A 20,202-nucleotide genomic window follows, 5' to 3' on the forward strand; every position below is an offset into this window, starting at 1 on the left:
GTTATGACGTGCAGTGTTTACTTCCTGGAGCAGCCGCTCTGTGCAGCGATTGGCCGGCGGGACCACGTGATGCCGCATGCGCACAAGAGTGCGCATCACGGCACCACTGACGCCAGAGTGAGCTGCACAACGCGGCTCACTCTGACGTCCAGATCCAGCACCACCAGGCGTTCCGTTAGGGGGACGTTATGCGACCTTAACGCCCCCTCTAACGCAACGTCCTGGTGTGAAATTAGCCTAAAGGATACCACAACTGACATGTGGCATAATGAGTTAGACATGGGTATGTACAGTGCCTAGCACACAAATAACTATGCTGTGTTCCTTTTTTTCTTTCTCTGCCTGAAAGAGGTAAATATCAGGTATGTAAGTGGCTGACTCAGTCCTGACTCAGACAGGAAGTGACTACAGTGTGACCCTCACTGATAAGAATGTTCCCCTTTTTTTATCTCTTTCTTGCTCTCAGAAGCCATTTTCTTCTAGGAAAGTGTTTTATAGTTGGAATTTCTTATCAGTGAAGGTCACACTGTAGTCACTTCCTGTCTGAGTCAGGACTGAGTCAGCCATTTACATACCTGATATTTACCTCTTTCAGGTAGAGAAAGAAAAAAAGGAACACAGCATAGTTATTTGTGTGCTAGGCACTGTACATACCCATGTCTATCTCATTATGCCACATGTCAGTTGTGGTATCCTTTAAAGAGACTCTGTAACAAAAATGTCAGCCTTATTTCTTCTATCCTATAAGTTCCTACACCTGTTCTAATGTTGTCCGTCTTACTGCAGCCTTTCCTAGTTGCACAGTGGCTGTATTATCTCTGTTATCTAATCTAATCTTCTTTCCTTTGCCGGGCTCAGGCAGGAATGTGCTGCTCTGCTCTGATAGGATAGAAGTTACGCACACCCTCTCCACGCCCCCTGCAGGCTCTGTATGAGTCACAGACTGAGCCTGTCACATGCTGGTTAGCAGCCATGTTTTTTCGTAAACACTGCCTAAAACTGGCAATTACAAGCCAGGATTGCAGCAGGGAGTGGCAGAAACAGCACAGAGGGGCAAAGGAGAACATAATGAATAGAATGGTACACTTTTTATTGTAACAATTTTAGAGTACAGATTCTCTTTAGAGGGAACCTTAAATGTAAAAAAAAAAAAAAAAAGGAGTTTTACTTACCTGGGGCATCTACCAGCCCCCTGCAGCCATCCTGTGCCCTCGCAGTCACTCATGGCTCCTCTGGTCCCCCGCTGCCAGCTAGTTTCGTATTTGCCGACTGGAAGTTGGACGGCCGCCATGCGTACATTTTTTTTTAACGCATCCCTGCTGGTGCAGGAGGCTATTGCAGACAACAAGTACATTTTTACGCATTACGGGGTGTAATGCGTACAATTTTACGCATTACACCCGTAACGCATAAAATTTTACGCATTACACCCGTAACGTGTGAAAATGTACTTGTTGATGTCTGCAATAGCTTCCTGCACCAGCAGGGATGCGTAAAAACGTATGCATGACGGTCGGCCGACTCCCAGTCGGCAAAAACGAAACTAGCTGGCAGCAGGAGACCAGAGGAGCCATGAGTGACTGCGAGGGCACAGGATGGCTGCAGGGGGCTGGTAGATGCCCCAGGTAAGTAAAACTTTTTTCTTTTTTTTTTTACATTTAAGGTTCCCTCTAAGATTCAACAGTATACAGTAATCCTTTTAGGTAGAATTTACTGTTGTTTCAAAGGTGCTGCAGTTAATCTTCCTGAAACTAAAGCCTGCATAGTGGGAGGCATGGGAACCTGCAGGTGGCAGCAAGGTACATACAAGTAGCACTCCATGACTGAAGGATCCTTCAGTGCTCAGAGATGAGAGTGCTGACCGAAGAAGGTGGAGTTACCTGTTGGGGACAGGAAGGTACGCATCTCCTCCGCAGCACTCTCCAGGCTGAGAAGTCCCGCGATTCTTGGATATGGTGTTCTGATAGCTGCATCATACTGTGACCAGTTATAAAGTGATGCTGCAATTGCTATCCCTGGTGCCATACCCTGTAATGCAGTGCAGCAGCAGTCAGAAATAGAACTGCCATAGTGCTCATCACAGTGCTGCAGCGGCTTCAGATTAATGCATCAGAGAACCTGACAGCCTAGGGACTCCCATGGAACAGGTAAGTATGCAGGTTTTCCCCCTCTAAAGGCTCTCCATTATTACCTGGAAATGCACTTTTACCCATGGGGATCTTTTTAATGCATTATGACTAACTGCAAGCCAACCACCAATCAGAACTCATATTACTATGTTTTCTACTGTCTTATTGGGTTGCTTTCCATTCTCTTTTACCGCTTTGCCATTCCAAGGAGATATGGACAGGAAACCTCCCTAGTAGAAGACAGGGCTGTAGCGTTGAGAAATCGGGGCAATTATTGGGTACCTGGAGTCGAAGGTTCCATAAACTGAGGAGTCAGCGGTGGATGATTTTTGTACCACTCCAAAGCCCTACAAGGGCAGTGGAGTCGGAGTTGAGTCATTTTAGGTATCTGGAGTGTGTGGTTTCATAAACTAATGAGCTTGTTTATTTTTGTAACGACAGCCCTGGTAGGAGAGGAAGTCATTTTTTTTTTTTTTACAGAGGCACCAGCAGGAGACTTATGAAGTACTGCTCTAGTGACAGCCCAACACTTTTGAAGTTGCCTTAAAGTGAACCCTGAATCATAAAAAAATAAATAAAAATAAAGTTTAATTTACCTGGCTGGGACTTCCCCCAGCCCCCTGCAGATGTCCTGTGCCAGCGCCGTCACTTGCCGATCATCCGGTCCCCTGCTGTGGCTCAGTTTTTTTTTCAGCGAAAAGTGCGCCAGCGCGACCCTGGCTGTGCGCATCCTTGATATGCTGCCGTTCCTATGGCTGTCCTGCACATGCGCAGGGCGCCACAGGGACGGGAGTGCAAACGAGGACGCATGCGGCCAGGCCACGCAGGTGCACTGAGCCACGGCGGGGGACCAGATGATCGGTGAGGGACTGCAAGGGCACAGGACATCTGGGAAGCCCCAGGCAAGTTAAACTTGTTTTCTATGGCTCAGCTAAGGTTCACTTTAAGGCTCACACACGCATCCAACAAATCCGTTCAATTGTCGCCTCATTCTGTCAGGCATGTGTACGCTGCAAACGACTAGATGAGCGACTTAACAGGTTTGCCCGATTCATCCGATGGATCAACTCACATGACTATTGGGCTGATATCGTGCATTTAACTGCCTGTTTACAACCTCGTTTGGACAACGCACTAGTTTTGAATGTGGCATGTCACGCAGTATGTAAATGAGTTGGTCATTCAGTTAGTCGGAATGTGGGAAAATGCATGTCGTGTAAACGGTTTGTCATGGGGTCTGTCGTACACTTTGTTGAAAGTGTCTGTGAGCCTTTAACTTCTTTGTCTCAGTATCTGGAGTCACAGAGCGGTAGAGAGGGAGACCCAGACTCCCACCACCACCTTTTGGGAAACCGCAATAATTGAAATCAATAAGCAACAAAAGACTCAATTTTTCCCCTTACGCTATCCATGCCTCAGGGAAAATGGTTTGTCTGGTGTTTCGCTTCAAGCAAGGCTTTCTGGGTAATTGCGATGGGTTACCACATTCTGCCTATAGCCAACTCTGCCCTGGAATTAGGCTGTGGGACTTATGGCTAATGGTGTCTGTCTGACATCTTTGCTTTGTCATTTTCCACACAAAATGAAGCGTGGTTTGGGAACACATTTCTCCTCTCCCACATTCCCATCTCACAGAGAAAGCTGAACAAAAGCAGCTAAACAGCAGTACTGTTACTAGGGCTGAAATGTTGATTTTGTGCCTCGTCAGCCCCTGCTGCTCTTTAAAGTTTAATTCCCACGTAGCAACATTGCGAGTGCAATTACATGGCCGTGCTTAGGTGTAGCTTACGCTCATTATGCTGGGAAGCAGAGATTCTAAATTCCCAGTGGGAACTTTTCACAGAGGCCTGGCGTAACCCTTAACGGGACTCATTTCAATCCATTACAGTTTACACGCTAAAGAGGAATTCCAGTCACATCAGAAAACTCTGTAATAACTGCCTACAGTGAACTATTCACCATGAGAAGAGCTCATTACAGAGACCGTTAGACAGGAAAGTTATACACAGCCCTGGTTCCTAGGACTGCACACAGACAGGAGATTGTATAAGCGATATACAGGAAAAAGCCCTAACAACTGTACAGTGTAGACCTGTATTGCAAGCTGCGATGCACTGTGTTCAGTCCCCTTCCTTTCATAAAACTAAACTCAGAACTTCCTCTCTGCTCTAAGATATTAGCCACAGTATGTTAACCTTTATGGGGGAAAAACCGTCATTACAATTTGTGGACACCTTAAAAAAAAAAAACCTGAAATTTTAACTTTGCTTCACTTTCCAGGGAGCACAGAAGGGGTTAAGCCACAGTGTAATTTATGAGCAGAGAGCTGCAAAGCTCCTTCAGTCCATTTACAGCTACAGACTTTTCATTGTGTGCTGTACAAGTTTTGTAAGGACATTGGTTCCTGATTGGTGCAAGGAACTCATCCTGTCATTGCCATCTTAAAGGGATACCCAAGGCCTGTAAGGAAACTGTAAAGACCAGGGCTGTGGAGCCGGGGCAATTTTGGGTATCTGGAGTTGGAGTCAGTGGTTTTATAAACTGAGGAGGTAGGAGTCTGAGTCAGATGATTTTTGTACCAAATCCTTAGTTCTGTTGGTAAGTATTAGACAAAGGAGTAGGAGCCATTTTGGGTATCTGGAGTTGGAGTCGGTGGTTTCAAAAACTGAGGCGTCTGAGTTGGATGATTTTTGTACAACTCCAAAGCCCTGGTAAAGACGCCTACAAAAAGTCAACAGTCAAATCTACAGAGCTCCATTCCATTCCTTTCACCTGTGTTAGTAAAACAGGAAGCAGATTCTGACAACAGGACTGTGGCCAGCGAATCAAAGAACCACAAATGTGGCTATGCAAAAGAACGGTTTCTTTATTGTCACTAATCTGTGATTTTTTCATCTACAACATCATCATGTGTCACTTCAGCTCCCCATTTTACCGCCTCCTGGAGAAATCAGGACGGCTTAAATGGATCATCTCTAGTCAATAAAATTATCCACTTTTTATTGAAAGCTACTAGCACTTGTGGAATTTGCGTTACAGAATATGGACAACAATAAAATCATAATTACAGCAATAAAATGCAAACAAAGCGTTATGTCCGATCAACTCTGCATTTCTGGGTAAAAATCTTGTTTACAGTGTGAGCCAACAATCTCCTACACACTGCTACCGAAAATAAGACCGTGTCTTATATTAATTTTTGCTCTAAAAGATGTGCTAGGGCTTATTTTGAGGGGATATCTTATATTTATATAAGAAAGTGTCTCTCAGCAGAACATTTCCTGTTCCTTTGTACTGTGATGTTCATGGATTTGAAAGTATGCTGCTGTACTGATCAGGCACCTGCCCTGTCTTCTCTGCATACAGCTGAAAACCTTGCTGTGTGCTGGGATGCCGGGATCAGTGCCAGATTGGCACTGCACTGCTGTGTCCCCACTTACTGGCTGCCTCTTCCTCCTCTTTAACTTCCGCTAGGGCTTATTTTCAGGGTAGGGCTTATATTTCAAGCATGCTCAAAATTCCAGCTAGGGCTTCTTTTCAGGGTAGGTCTTATTTTCAGGGAAAGAGGGTATCTGCAATTGATGTGGAATTTCACCAAGGTGCTTGGTAAGCAGCTAATCAGGTAACAAGTTACCTGACACAATCTGCCGGTGCCTTGTCTCAGCTGGATTGCTCAAACAGCTGGTATCACATCAAAAGTAAAAGAAGATGTATTTTAATATGTAAACCCTGTAATGAGTTAAAGATAACCGTTTTCTGTAAGGGCATCAATTGCAGATATCAAAAGTAAAAGAAGAGACGGCACACCACTGGCTGCAATCAAAGTGCTGTGTATTAGCGAGCAAGTCACACTACATGTTACGGAGGAACACCCTCTATCATCAGGTGTCAACGCCTTGACACCTGATGAAAGAGGGTGTTCCTCCGTAACATGTAGTGTGACTTGCTCGCTAATACACAGCACTTTGATTGCAGCCAGTGGTGTGCCGTCTCTTCTTTTACTTTTGATATCTGCAATTGATGCCCTTACAGAAAACGGTTATCTTTAACTCATTACAGGGTTTACATATTAAAATACATCTGTAGTATCCAGCATCCCCTAGTCCCTACATTTCCCAATGTAGTTATTCACTAACAAAAAAAAGCTGTAACAACGTAATTTCCTTCCTTCCGCAATAGTCACATGATTACCTCTGGGCTATACTCTTCAAATCAGCCTAATCAGGCCCAGTTTTCCAGTTCTGTGGAGCTTGGCAGTCTGGGACACGCCTTTACCCATAGGTCTCTGTCAGGAAGGGTGAGAGCCAGTCTAGCCAATACTAGCTAATCAGACTGCAAGTCTTTCTGATAGTAACGCAGAGTTCACACAGTCAATTTTTAAGGCAACTAGCTGAGTGTTTGCAGCAGCCCTCAAAACCAGTGTAAGGTTCACAAATCTTATTGCAAACATTGTCAGCTATTAAAGTGTACGTGAGCCAAAGCTCGGGTACAAAATCACATACTTACCTAAGAGGGAAGCCTCTGGATTCTATAGAGGCTTCCCACGGTGTCCTCCAGTTCCCCGTCGCTGTACGCAGACACTCCAAAAATTACAGACAAGGGCTTGTCAGTGATCTGATCGGGGCCAATCACCTATTCAAACATGAGTGTGGCCATACTACGCCTGTGCGATTGCGATTACTACATTCAGTGAAACTGTTTCACGATTTGTAACCCTGAGTTCTGTGTTTGCTAGTAAATCTGCACAAGCATGTTAAAGTTCTGGTTAATTTTTTAATGGACTAATTACATAATAAACCTAGCGTGCTGTACCATCTCTCTCCATTGCGGACTGTCCATTGTACTGTATGCAAGTCTGTTTTAAAAGTTTTTGAAATAAAATTGGCGTTTTGCTCTGGATGTGCCCAGCCACTTGCTCTCGTATCTACATAAACAATAAACCTGAACTGAACTCTCAGGGGGTTCTGTAGCGGTATATAAAAACAAAAATAAAAAAAAAGTGTCACTTAAAAGAGGAACTCCAATGAAAATAATGTAGTAAAAAAAAGTGCTTCATTTTTTACCATAATTATGTATAAATGATTTAGTCAGTGTTTGCTCATTGTAAAATATCTTTCCTCTCCCCGATTTACATTCTGACATTTATTACATGGTGACATTTTTACTGTGGGCAGGTTATGTAGCTGCTCCTAGTTGTTTTGGCTGTTAGAGACAGCTGTAAACAGCTAATTCCTGTCTGTGAACATTGTTACATTGTAGCAGTTTGCCCAGAGTACCGCGGTACTCAGAGCTTTTTGTGGGAGGGGTTTCAGCACAAAATCAGTCATACAGCGCCCCCTGATGGTCTGTTTGTGAAAAGCATTATATTTCTCATGTAAAAGGGGGTATCAGCTACTGATTGGGATAAAGTTCAATTCTAGGTTGGATTTTCTCTTTAACTGGGGCATCTAACAGCCACCTGCAGATATCCTGTCACTCAAGAATCCTCCACAACAGAACCCCTTTAAGCCCCTCTTTCAGATGGGCCACTGATAGGCATTGAATTCCCTGCCTGTCAGTTGCTCTTCTGCACCAGCCGGGCGTTTGTGAGCACTTGGTACTGGCGGTGGACAGGCATAGAGTCGGCCACAGCTGTGCTCAGACGCAACACGTTGTGGTTCTCTGCCGCCGGGGAACGCCACCGATAGACACACGTTTTTACAACCGCTGCCATTCAGCTCTATTTATATTGCACCTGAATGGTGCTGATGGGTGGCAAAAGGGAGACAACTGCCCAACAAGAGGCCGAGTGATGATTTACCATGAGACAAAAGGAAATATTTCAGAAACAGTGGGAACATTTAGGTGCACATTTTCAAACAGGGATCACACCACACTCTAGCTCAGTTGAGCAGTTTATTATGTATCTGCTCCGCTGCTGTTTCAGGACTCCTATGATCTTTTTGACAGCTAGATGCTCTATGCTGCATACTTCTGGCTCCTGAGGCAAGTCACGTGATCGGGAGAAGGAGGGATAGAAGCACAGCGCGTGCGACTGCCAGGAAGAACAGAAGAGAAAACATCATTGGAGCAGTTACCTAAATATGACAATGCTCCACTACTCTGCTATGTGGGTAGAATGTGTGTGCGGTGTGTGTGTGTGTGTGTGTGTGTGTGTGTGTGTGTGTGTGTGTGTGTGTGTGTGTGTGTGTGTGTGTGTGTGTGTGTGTGTGTGTGTGTGTGTGTGTGTGTGTGTGTGTGTGTGTGTGTGTGTGTGTGTGTGTGTGTGTGTGTGTGTGTGCGGTGTGTGTGTGCGGTGTGTGTGTGCGGTGTGTGTGTGCGGTGTGTGTGTGCGGGTGTGTGCGGTGTGCGTGTGTGTGTGTGCGTGTGCGTGTGCGTGCGTGTGTGTGCGTGTGTGCTTTCTACCAGCTACGGGGAAAGGGGGGGGGGGGTGGATGTCAGGAGGGGGCCCCATGCAAATTTCGGGAGGAAATGGGACTTGTCCTGTGGGTTGTTGCTGCAAAATGGCTCAAACTGACAATATTTCAACTAGAAACACTGTCATAGTTCTCTGGATGGGAAGAAAGTGTGCTGCTGTTCTTTTGCTGCTTACAATGATGTACATTTAAAGCTCTTGGGGGCCACATCAATTAGCAAGGAGGGCCGCATTTGGACACCTGTGCTCTAGCTAGTTTAAGCACGGCAACAGCTTTTATTGGACTATTTAAAGTTTATAAAATAAAAAAAATAAAAAAAAATTATGAAGGAAAATTTCTGCTGTACTTCTCTTTACAGGAACGTGAATTCTGGCCACTGACAAGACTCCAACAAAAGGAGAAATCACACCGCGGCTGTCGGTGCACATTCACCCGCAGGCACTCTGAGCTTCCATTTACAGTAGCTCCTTTGTGCAATAAATTAGAGAAATCACCTCCAGCAAATGGAGCAAGTGGGACAGTGAGCTCTGTTCCCTGCACTCAACGGAGAGTCTGCACCGTACTGCGCCCCTTAGGCCTGGAAAATCCAGCTACTTGTTACTTCCTAAGAAGATCAGAAACATTTCTGGCATTCTTTGTAGTCATGGTCAAAGCTGAAGAAAATGTTAAAGGCGTATGAGAATGAAAATTCCCTGCTTCTCACCTGTACAAGCTGTGCTGGAAGGCTTCCCTTTACCAGCTAACTACATAGGATACCTTTCAGGACATCGGCCAGTCAATCTAAAGTCTCCCAATATGAGAGAATACAATCAATGCATTGCTTAGCTGATCCTGAGAACAGAGGATAGCGTGAGGCTGCAATACAGCGCTTGCTCACAGCTTATACCAAAACAATGCTACTTACATTTTTATGGTAGAAACATACACTACTTGTACCCTTATAATTTCTAAATTAAAGCCAATGTCCAATTTTATTTCATTTTACTTTATAGCGTGGTAAGAGATGACAAGACAACCCCCTGCTAATTTTGCTGCCCCATGTGTCCATATATGAGAATATTCCACCACTTCCTGTCCAGAGAGGAAGTGGGGATAATCTCTCCAAGTGTGACAGAGAGGGCTAAAGGGCTAAGGAAGCATTCAAACTTTATTTCTTTCTCTCACTTTTTCCTTTTCTTCGCCTTTTTTTCCTTTTAAAGCCACAAAGCTTCATGAGGGTTCCAGAAACAGGAATTGAGGTTAAATCTCCTTAACAGGACCACAGTCATCAATTAAAACCCATAAAGGTCTCTAAACTCTTTTCAAAACTCGAACTAAAAAAATAAATTAACTGGGCTTAAAGAGAACCCGAGGTGTGTTTAAAGAATGTTATCTGCATACAGAGGCTGGATCTGCCTATACAGCCCAGCCTCTGTTGCTATCCCAAACCCCACTAAGGTCCCCCTGCACTCTGCAATACCTCATAAATCACAGCCGTGCTGTGAGGCTGTGTTTACATCTGTAGTGTCAGTCTCAGCTGCTCCCCCGCCTCCTGCATAGCTCCGGTCCCTGCCCCCGTCCCTTCCCTCCAATCAGCAGGGAGGGAAGGGATGCAGGCGGGGACTGGAGTTCTGCAGGAGGCGGGGAGAGCAGCAGACTGACACTATAGAGATAAACACAGCCAGCTCTGACAAGCTGTTTGTCAGCAGCGTGGCTGTGATTTATGAGGGATTGCAGAGTGCAGGGGGACCTTAGGGGGGTTTGGGATAGCAACAGAGGCTGGGCTGTATAGGCAGATCCATCCTCTGTATGCAGATAATATTCTTCAAACCCACCTCGGGTTCTCTTTAAAGCGGATGTGAACTCAGAACTTCCTCTCTGCTCTAAAAGATATACAACAGCATAATAAGCTTTAAATAAAAACATTTTTGTTACTCTTGATAGTAGTAAAAATTACTCTTGATACAAATCTTAAACTAAATCTGCACGGTTTCTACTACCTGATTCATGGAAGAAGAAATATGGTTAAAGAGGAGCTGTCAGCCATACTAGCTCAGAAAAAAACCCACATATATAAGTAGATAAATACTTGCTCTACTTATATAACATATGTATTGCACTGTCCACGTTTTTTGTTTTTTTTTTACTGTAGAAAAATTACTAAATCAAAGGAAAATGCTTATTAGCATTCCCCATTTTAAGTGTGGCTATTTTGAAGCCAATTCTGATGTAATTTCCTGCCATACTCTCCTCTGCCTGGTTTGCCCGCCCTTCAATATAGAAAGTGCATTGTCTCAGTATGAGAAATATTGGCCAGAGAGGAACAGAGGTGTGGTAAGGGAAAACTCAGCCAATCAGGCTGCATTAGTTAAGTCTGAGGGGAAATAGAAAAGCAAAAAAAGGACAACCCAGCATGCCCTGCAACTTCCTTTCTGTGTACCAAATAAGAGTCAGGTAAACTGGGGAATGATCATTTAGCAACAAGAAAAGTAATAGTGATTTTAACTTTTTGATTGCCTGGTTAGCATCCTTATTACTTGTTTACCAGATAAAAATAAAGAATTGACACAGGGGAGAGATCAGATTGCAACTTGTGAGTAGACACAAATGAGGTGGAATTAAACGGGCTAAACCCTCTAAATACTACAGGGTGCATTCCTCAATGTATTTATTAAGTCCTGTGCAATAGTTCAGGTCCACTTTAAAACCAAAAATGTAATGTCAAGAAGAAGGGAGCATAGAAGAGTTAAGAGTCACTGCTACATAGAGAACAGTTGGGTAAATTTACCAGAGCAAGAAACATTGCAAATATTGAAAAGAAACCTAGATTGAGGATTCCAGTGACTTTTTTGGATAACTTTTTTTGTATACAGGATTTAACATATCCTTCCCACTGGATGCCTAGACTGTGAGGACCATCTTGGACCTCTATGAAAGGCTAATAGTAAGCTAAGCACAATAACAGAAACATATCTAATATGAACCTCCCTGCAAGCATTGAATTACCTTTGGAGGCTGCTCTCTTGTCGCTCGTGTGTTGATGGACTACATCTCCCAGCATGCACTGCGATGCCCCCACTATATAACCTTGGATACTACGGCCGAGAAACAATATGGAGGCCTGCATATACATGAGGGGTGAAGAACATCCCTTGTCACCCCACTCCTCCTCAACAGCCCACACCATTCACAATTGTCCCTTAGCATGATGTTCATTTATATATTTTACTGTTATGGTGCTCAGAGTCCTTTAATCCCCCTGGCGGTATAAAAAATTCCGCCAGGAGGGAGCGCAGCAGTTTTTTTTTTAATTCTTATATCATGCCGTTCAAAGAATGGGATTTCCTGGAGGGCTTCCCCCGTCGCCATGGCGACGGGGCGGGATGACGTCACCAACGTCGGGACGTCATTGAGAGTGCCGAACCACCCCTCAGCGTTGCCTGGCACTGATTGGCCAAGCAGCGCACGGCGATCGAGCGCGGGGCGGCGGCGATCGGTGTGCTGACGCAGCTAGCAAAGTGCTAGCTGCGTCCAGCAAAAAAAAAAATTAAACAAATCGGCCCAGTAGGGCCGGAGAAAACCTCCTACCGCCAAGGAGGTAAAGGTAACCTTAACTGAGAGGGTTATGGATGTTTCCTGTTAAACAATACCAGTTGCCTGGCAGTCCTGATGAGCTCTTTATAAGGGAGAGCTGGCAGGCACTCGGGTGATGTTGGGGAATGCTGGTAAAAGGTGTACACCCAGGAAAACTGTGTGCTCAAGACACAGGCAAAGTCTGTGCAAAAAATCAAAAGAGCAGAAAAAGTCTGGCACTATAGTTTAATCATAGCCAAAATGACACGTAGTAGCAAAGTGCAAATAGCATGGTATATAGGTGACAAGCTTGATAAACATCAAAAATATTATCATGTATAATGACAATTGGTGTCCAGTGGCTGTACCTGGGTGACAGTGGGAGGCAGCAGGTGTGGGCACCAATGAGGTGCACGGCCTAACAACCGTTTCGCGTGGCTGACGCCAAGCTTCTTCCGAGGTATGCGCACCTCATGACAGCACTGTATATACAAAACACATACACTGTACATAATCCATACGCACTGGCCAGGCTCTGCAACTCCTCATGGGGGGGGGTGAGATTCAATATGGCAGCAAGGAAGCAAAACAAATTCAGCAGATTCTAATTCTATAGTAGAAGATACAATATATGTTAGGAACAATATATTTCGGTAAGTAATTGTGTTTGAAAGTAAAACTTACACTTCACCATCTGACTGGTTAATGCACACCGTACGTGAAAGCTGCAAATTAAATGAAAACCACGTTCAAAGCGTGCCACTAAGATCCATACAATTGTAAGTACTGTTGCCTGAAATTATCAGGACTTGATTCCTTGAGTTACAGTTTGTAGTTCTGTACAGACCAGTCACTAGCCTATAGGCTAGCCACAGGTTCTGTTGGTGCAGAGGGAGACAGAGAGACAATGGCGCAGCGCATGATGCGGCAGCTTTAAAGAGGAACTTATGTCTTTCATCACAAGGCAGGCAGGTGATGTCAGTTGAAGTAGCTGCTGCTTGCTTTTTTGGCAGTTGGAAACAGCTGTAAACAGCTATTTCCCACAATGCAATGAGGTTCACAAACAGGAAACCGCCAGGACCTTGGTCCTCACAGTTTCTTGAGGGAGGGGTTTCACCAAAATATCAGCCATACAGAGCCCCCTGATGATCAGTTTGTAAAAAGGAATAGATTTATCATGTAAAAGGGGGTATCAGCTACTGATTGGGATGAAGTTCAATTCTTGGTCACTGTTTCTCTTTAGGAGGAGAATAATATGTTAACCTCAGTTGTGATGATCCTGCACCCAAATCTGTCTTGGCTATGCATCAGGGTCACCATTCACATGCTAGATTCTCAGCCGAGCTGGCCCCATCTGGCACTTTAGCCGGGAACCCTCTAGCATACACACAAGGCTGACACAGAGAATCCAAGGATACCAATGCCAGGTATATACACCTCTCCCCTATGACCATATCCAAGCCTCAGCATTGATTGAATCATGTAGGTATATGGGTGCAAGAGACTGCAATTGTATCTACTCTTCCACTACCTGGGCATACTCGGCTTTCAAAATATGCCAGAGTGTGCCAGCTGGGGATGTTCATTTCAGCATGCTACAAGTTTGCTACCAAATACAAGAGAATTGTCTCTAACAAACAGAAACTGGTGGCAAGGCTGGGATTGGGCCAGTCAAGTACACTCCCTGTTGATTCTGATTTGCCCAAATTCCAAGCCAGAATTATTTACTACTCTATTGCCCTTTCTAATGATACCCCAGCGCGAGTTAGGGCCCATACCTATACCCACTCTGGCCTACCCCCCACTATTGCTCTAAACCCGCAGCTGAACTCTGGTCCCTTACCTTTCGTGTCCCTGCCGCTCCCTCTAGATTGTAAGCCTTCGGGGAGGGTCCAACCTCCTTATGTCTCCTACTTGTTCGCGCACCTCCATCACCGTACACCCATCCTATGGATCAGAGTGAACTTTTGAGTGAATCTGACTTGCCTAATCTCCATGCTCCCATCCAGGGACTGACTAAGCATTACCTTGTTCTCATACTGTGCTGCGTGATCTGGTTCATATGTATTCCTGTATTGCCTTATTGCTGTTTGTCACCACTAAATATTGTCTGTAACCTTAACTAATGTCCAGCGCTGCGTAATATCTTGGCGCTTTATAAATACAATAAATAACCACAGAACTACAAAATCGATGGTAACGACCAATACACGATAGATCTTTCCAATATTGGCGGCGAGTAGAGCTGCTGCATGACAATAGATAAAGATCTGTCATATCAGACCTTTAGCCATGCCTGACGCTTGAGCACTACACAACACCACTGTTCTCACCACTCCTCCACCTCTGGAAACCATTGCATCGCAAACGCTTGTCGCCCCTTCCCCCCACATGGCAACATGCATGTTGTCAGCCAGAGGCCAATAACACGTATGTACAGCGTAATAGCTGCTCAGTGGCCTGGCAGGGATTGGTATCTGATCCCTTGGGGACAGAGCTCAGGAGAAAATCTGCAGGTGAGTATGTAGCCTTATCAATCCCATCTCTATAGCATGTGGCAGTAACACCAGAAGTTACCACAAAAGACTGTATGTACAACTCCAGTGCAGTCACCCAACACAGGAATACATTGGAATGCTGGAAATGTATACATTTTGAAAAAAAATCTTTTCTCACAGCTACATCTTAAAATTGCGCCGCGTAACATGTTGGCGTTTTGTAAATACAATAAATAAAGAGGACCTGTACTGAGAGGGATATCTAGGCTGCCATATTTATTTCCTTTCAAATACCAGTTGCCTGCCAGCTCTGCTAATCTCTTTAGCTGCAGTAGTATCTGGATCATACACTTGAAACAAGAATGTGGCTAATCTAGTCAGAAGTGAGTCAGAAACGTGATATGCATGCTTGTTCAGTGCCTATGGCTAAAAAAAAAAAAAAAAAAAAAAAGTGTTGGAGACAGAGGATCAGCAGAACAGCCAGGAAATCTGCATTGTTTAATAAGTAATAAATACGTCAGTCTCCATATCCCTCAGTTCAGGTGTGCTTTAAATTTCAAATGAGACAATTGTTGCATCAGTACAGATACACACCCCTATGTAATGACAATGTGTAGCATGAAGACAATACTCTATACTATAGGTTGGGGACCCCTGCTCTATAGCATGGTTTATGACTGTAGCACTGAAGCACTTGCCATTTTGCATTATGCTACCAGCTGATGTATATGCAAGATCTCCTGCTGACCTACCCAGCGTAAAACAAACATCTGCTTCCACTGGTAAGAAGTGTAATTAATTAGAAAGGTAACTGGAGCTTTCTAAAGGAAAAAAACAAAAACAAAAACGATTACCCTGAAAATTGCTGTTTAACATGAAAATAGTTTAGCTTAGCTATTGCGATAGGCGTATAAAGCTCCATACACACGCTCAATGGTTTTTTATGCAGCACAATTATTAAACAACTTGTGTTGTGAAACGAGTTGAACAACCAAAAAAAAAAAAAGTTGCTTGCTATTGTTCATACAACTGATAAAACATCAATCCAACAATTATGTGCTAGATAATTACTGAGAGGGTTAATAAGACAGCTTTCTTACTTGTCTTTTGGACACACTTTTTTTTTTTCGATTCAGTGCGACTGTAAGAAGAAAAGAAAGTTTTTTATATATACACACGTGAGGCCTAGTGGTCTCTTATTTGGCAATCTAAAGGTTATTACTGTTTTTTTCAATAAAATTGTTTTGAAATCAAGGACAGTTTACCTCACCATAAAGCTGGTCATACACGCATTGATTTTTACCGGCAGATTTGATCACCAGTTATCTGCGACACAACGAGTCACATCCTAACTCCTCCCCGAAACATAAAATATTGTACTTATTATTGGAGAGATGTCCCTACTTCCTGTCTGGACAGGAAATGGTACATATTCCTAGACATGGGGCAGCAATATAAATGCAAAAAAGCTACCAACCCCCTTAATACACTGTCCAAAATGGAATAAAGGGTGGGTAGCGAAGAACGCGGGATACAGTGAAGAGTTATGCCATTCACCTTTCAGCTTATTACATTCTGAACCTGACTGGATTATTGAAGTTCACACAATGAGACTTCACCGCATTTCAGTCACCTCCATTGCGTTGTCAAAGTGACGGAAGGTAATGCATTCTCTATCAGGTACAGTGTCAGAAATGGAAGAAAAGAAAAACTTTGTAAAGTGGTGAAGATATTTATTGCTGCCCTCTGACAAGCAATGGTCATATTAATTATTTGGGCCTCGCAGGACAAGTTCCTCCTGTTTAGTCTAGATCACACTGCAATGTTTTAGCACTGTTTAGCTTTTGTAACTTGCTAGGATCTTGTTAGCTCCATTACCCTCAATAAGGTGAGTTCACACTACAAGCTTGGCGCTGGCTGACTTTATCTAAAATTCCTGCTGCAGGCATTTTGGTGGTGCTGACTAGTGATGTGACCTCTATAAGAGTCAACGGAAAATGCCTGCCAGCCCTAATGACATCAACAGTGCCAGTCAGCACCTTTCACCACCTGCCAATGCCCAGCAACACCTGCAAAGTACCATTTAGCACCTGCTGAAAGCACCAGTCAGTGCCAACTAATTCCTGCTAAAGCTCCTGAGTTTTCTCAGCGTCGTCAGGGTGAATGTGCCCTGGAGTGCAGTGCAGTTTCTGTAAATATTTACAGTGCATATATGGGAATTTCAGAAACCGCTTCTGCTCATCAGAGGTCAAAATGCAGCGTTCAACTACCAGGATGATTATATTCCCTATTCATACACAGCCCAAGCTTTATGCCAGATACAAACTTTTCGATCAAACCTAACGATCTATTGCCCCAAACATACCGGATTGATACATTTCTAATAGATTTTGGACAATTTACTGACCAAAAAGGTGATCAAGAAGGACTGCCCAGTTTCCACTACATGCATTTTTTTGTATTTAAAGGGAACCTGAAGTGAGTAAAATTATTTAAAATAAATACAACGTATCTACAATTGCATATTACATACTTACCTCAACGTCAGTTCCTCTCAGAAGCTCACCATTTTCTTCTTACAGTGCTCTCTTCCAGATCTGACAATATTTTGTCAGAACTGAAATATACCAGTTGCTGTCAGTTATATATCAGCAGCTGTCAGTTACAACTGAATGTGCAAGGTAAAGTCCATGTCTCCCTATGGCTCAAGTGGGTGATATTACAGTTTAACAGTGTGCTGACCAGGAAGCCGTTAAGGTAATGGCCATTTTTAAAATGGAGGACGGAGAATTCCCTTGATCACAGTGGACAAACGGGATGCAGGAGAGAAGAAAGATTGAGGAGCAGACTACACAGGATGTAAATATTCAGTTCAGGTTCTCTTTAAAGTTTAAAGTTTATAAAGCACAGTAAATGTGCTCAGCATACAATCATGAAAAGGAATATGCCTCAGAGAAAAAAAAAATAAGGACTTAAAGAGTAACTGTCAGGCTGCAAAAGCTAATTTAAACCTCTATTCTCCTGTGTTAAACAGTTTAGAAGGAAGCCAAAAAGGCAATACTGAAGTTAAAAAAATCTCTCTTACTTTTGATGTGTGCTGAACAGCAAGGCTGTTATTCCCAAGCTCTTAAGTAGGAGGACAGGCCGCATAACATACTGCAAAGCATTCTGGGGCTGCTTCTCCCCACCTTGGGTCATCCCCTTCATTTCCCAATCACGCCCTAAGGCTGCTAGTGAGAAGTTACAGGCTCAAGTTACAGCAGCTTGTAACCAGCCCAGCTCACAGCACTGAAAAATCACAGGGCACATGTTCAATTAGCGTATACTGCATGAGTCCGCTATTGTTCCTAGCCACATGGCTAATTAATATTCACTGCACAGTAGTGTTGTCCATTAGGATCTTTTTTGTGAGTGGAATCATCAGGAAGCAGGGAGGACATGACGACACAATTGGCTTCATAGGAGACAGACAAACATGGAACCTGCCATGAGCTGTCAGGAGCATCATTCTCTGCAAATACTATATAAAATTTCTGTGAAATCCAAACATGGACAGTGAAATGCATATGTAATGTAAGTACAGCCAATATTTAGCTACTGATATATGTGTTTTTTTTTCTCTGAGACCTTATACCTAACAGCTCCTCTTTAAATGGCACAACGAAAAGGTCCATACCCACTACACGATTTCTACTCCAATTTTTCCAATAACCATCAAATTTTTTTTTAACAATGAGCAATTGTTTCTGCGATCTTGTGACATGGGTACAGGCATGTGATTTTGCAAACGACGTTTCACGATGCGTGGCGGATTGTTAACTCTGCGCAAAGTACTGAGATTGGTTTCCCGTTTGTATCCATCGTGTGCTGTCGCATGTATCCGAGAGCAGGAGGATGGATCTGGGAACGGTCCTCATCCTATGATGTCACTGGGATCTATCTTCCTGCGTCGTCAGGTGAGTATTCAGCTTAAGAAGAAAATAGAAATCAGATTGCACACACGGCCGTACACTGCCCCAGGACCCTTGAGTGGACTAATATATTGTATATACTCGCGCATAAGCCTAATTTTTCAGCACAAAAAAAAAGTGCTGAAAAGTTACCCCCTGGGCTTATATGCGGGTCAGTGGAGCAGAACAGATGGTGGAGCAGGTTTTGTTTCTGTCAGTGGAGCATAAGGATCATGCACTAGTGATCCTGCTCTTGCCAGCTGGCTCCGTGCCCCCCATGCCATGCAACATGGTGTGCAGAGTGCACTGCACAAGACTACCTGGGTCCCTGGCTTGTGATTCGGAGTGTGCAAGCAACGGGTCAGTGGTGCAATGATTGTGGATTCTTCCTGTGTGGCAATCACTGTCTCTCATATCTATGGCGTCTGAAGACACAGCTGTATCATCCTTGGGGCACATCTGGCTATGGGGAGAGGGGCTGACTTGCACTGGGGGTACATCAGGCTACTGTGGAGGGTACTATACTGGATAGGGGGCTTTTACACAAGTCGATAATTTTTTCCTGGTTTCTGAGGGAAAAGTGGGTACCTCGGCTTATACGCAAATATATACGGTATTCTTAATGTGAAAACCGTTGGTTACAAGATAGGTCACCTTTAGCTCATATAGTCCCTAAAACATTATAGGAGAAGGGTAAGAAGTAAGAAAAGTTGAGAGAAGGAAAGAATAAAGATAAAGCATTGCATTTGACAATATGTAGTGGAAACAGGTCCCAATTCAATCAAGTGGGCAGAAAGGAAAGTTGCTAGAGGGATCAATGGCCACATAAATTCCCTCAAGTGAGCAGGAGGGAGAGCGGCTGGGGTATCAATGGCCACATAAATTCCCTCAAGTGAGCAGGAGGGAGAGCGGCTGGGGTATCAATGGCCACATAAATTCCCTCAAGTGAGCAGGAGGGAGAGCGGCTGGGGTATCAATGGCCACATAAATTCCCTCAAGTGAGCAGGAGGGAGAGCGGCTGGGGTATCAATGGCCACATAAATTCCCTCAAGTGAGCAGGAGGGAGAGCGGCTGGGGTATCAATGGCCACATAAATTCCCTCAAGTGAGCAGGAGGGAGAGCGGCTGGGGAATCAATGGCCACATAGAACTGTGCAGCATTGAGATGTTCTGCATTAGTGGAGGTAAAGGCTCGTTCAATTCTCAAGCAGATTTCTGCTGAGTACAGCAAAGTGGTACATTGAGAACTACTAACCAATCAATTTCCATTCTGGACATGTTTAATCACTTGCTGTTACTGACTCATGTATGCCTAGCCCTAGAGTAAGGCCAAATACTATTTTAATGCTGATGTGTAAGTTACAGTAAGAGACAGCTTGGAAACCTGTTTCCTACATGACATGGAACTATCGCTAACCAACTATCATGGGGAAAATGAATAACTCATGAATACTTGTTTTGCAAACATCAGCTAATTGAAATCACACTTTCAAAAACTGGTAGCTGATAACCAACAGGGGGCCATAGCCAACCCCGTGTACCTATAAAAGAAGGCTGTGTGTGAATAGGGCCCAATATTTCCTTTAACAAAAAGTAACTCAGGGAAACGGTCATTTAGAAGTCATCAAAACGATATCAAATGCACAGGAAAAAGCATG

At 43.9% G+C, this 20,202-nt stretch overlaps 1 protein-coding gene across 2 annotated transcripts in view; it reads right to left on the bottom strand.

Annotated features, from left to right (window-relative positions):
• RNF19A (ring finger protein 19A, RBR E3 ubiquitin protein ligase) overlaps positions 1 to 20,202 on the bottom strand; it is a 144,951-nt gene that overhangs the window by 116,310 nt on the left and 8,439 nt on the right. The window contains exon 2 of one of the 2 annotated variants that reach the window (XM_068237730.1): positions 15,696 to 15,736. The exons of the other annotated variant lie outside the window; for it this stretch is intronic. The gene's annotated coding sequence lies outside the window, so the exon portion shown is untranslated. The remainder of the gene's footprint in view (positions 1 to 15,695; positions 15,737 to 20,202) is intronic. 2 annotated transcript variants of the gene reach the window in all.

Source organism: Hyperolius riggenbachi, chromosome 5 (assembly GCF_040937935.1).
Source record: "Hyperolius riggenbachi isolate aHypRig1 chromosome 5, aHypRig1.pri, whole genome shotgun sequence".
In the NCBI taxonomy this organism is placed as follows: domain Eukaryota; kingdom Metazoa; phylum Chordata; class Amphibia; order Anura; family Hyperoliidae; genus Hyperolius; species Hyperolius riggenbachi.